This window comes from Myotis davidii, unplaced genomic scaffold (assembly GCF_000327345.1).
Source record: "Myotis davidii unplaced genomic scaffold, ASM32734v1 scaffold265, whole genome shotgun sequence".
NCBI lineage: Eukaryota > Metazoa > Chordata > Mammalia > Chiroptera > Vespertilionidae > Myotis > Myotis davidii.
Genome location: NW_006296627.1, coordinates 2,816,777 through 2,817,890, shown reverse-complemented (window position 1 = coordinate 2,817,890; position 1,114 = coordinate 2,816,777). Strand labels below are relative to the sequence as shown.

Below are 1,114 nucleotides of genomic sequence, written 5' to 3'. Positions count from 1 at the left end.
TCCCTGGCTCCCCCAGGAGCCACCCCGCAGCCCTTCTGCTCCTTTCCTCCGCGCTCTCGGCTCGCTGCCCTTCCCTCTGATCGGCTTCCCTCTCCTCCTCTCTTTTCTCTCCTGGACTGTTTATTTCGCCTTCAGCCTCCCGTCCCGGGCTCTCGCTCTTGCTTCGGAGCCAGAGAGGAAGGGAGCGAAGAGCAGTTTTCCCCTCGCAGGAGTCAGACTCTGCCCTCGCGCGCAGGTCTCTGTCCCCTCCCCCTCCCCCTCTGCCCCCATCCCCAACCTGCCATTGTTCCCGGGTCCGGGCAGCGCGCGGCAAAAACTTGCGAATCCCCCTCCTCCCCTCTTCGCCTGGGCAGGGCCCCGGAAGGAGATGGCAGAGTTCCCGCAGCCCACAGGTCTGGCTCTACCTTCTGGTTCAGGGGGCCCTGGGAGCGGGGATCCTGGGCCAGGGGACCCGGAGGCGCCCATAGCCCGGAGCTCCCCGCCTGGAGTCTTAGAAAGTGGGTGACGGGCTGGAGCTGGGAGATAAAGGACACCTTGGAGGGGGCGAGGAGCAAGGCTGTAAAGGATCTCGGTGTCCAGACTGGGGTTGGGGGGCTGTGGGGGGACGAAGCGGGCAGAAACGGAACCCCTGCCTCAGCCCCAGTTATTGGGGGCGGGGTGGGGCAGGCACAGGTGGAGACCAGCGCGCCTCCCCCACCCTCCTCCGAGTCGCGCGCTCAGCTGGAAGGGGGGCAGTGTGGGGCCTTGGGCTTGGCGCTGGGTGGATGGGTCCCCGGCTGTCGGCAAAAAGCTCGCACCTATGCTGCGCGTCTGTAGAGGAACCGCCTGGGACGCCGCGCCCATCCCCAGCGCGCCCAGCGGAGCCTGGCTTTCGCTTTGGGCGCCCTCGCTCCACTCTCCACGCCCCCAACCAGTGCCGGTTCCACGCCTGCCTCCTTGCCTCCCTAGGGGAGCGTATTTCTCGGTTGGAGCGGAGCGCTGGGGGCGGGGCAGGAGCAGGAGCGTGGCGGAGGCCGTTAAGTCGGAGGTTCCTCCGGAGCCAAGGCTGCCTCCGGGCTCCACCGCCCCAGCCCCACCGCTGCGCACTTCCTGGTTGATTTCCTTCAGACAAACT

The 1,114-nt window shown here is 67.4% G+C and overlaps 1 protein-coding gene across 4 annotated transcripts in view; it reads left to right on the top strand.

Annotated features, from left to right (window-relative positions):
- Positions 1-151: 151 nt before the first annotated feature.
- Positions 152-1,114, top strand: part of TP53I11 (tumor protein p53 inducible protein 11) — a 23,306-nt gene continuing 22,343 nt past the window's right edge. The window contains exon 1 of one of the 4 annotated variants that reach the window (XM_015569513.1): positions 152-235. The gene's annotated coding sequence lies outside the window, so the exon portion shown is untranslated. Of the gene's footprint in view, positions 236-377; positions 498-1,114 lie in introns of those variants that run through there. The other 3 variants (XM_015569511.1, XM_015569512.1, XM_006772249.2) reach the window with 3 other exon arrangements.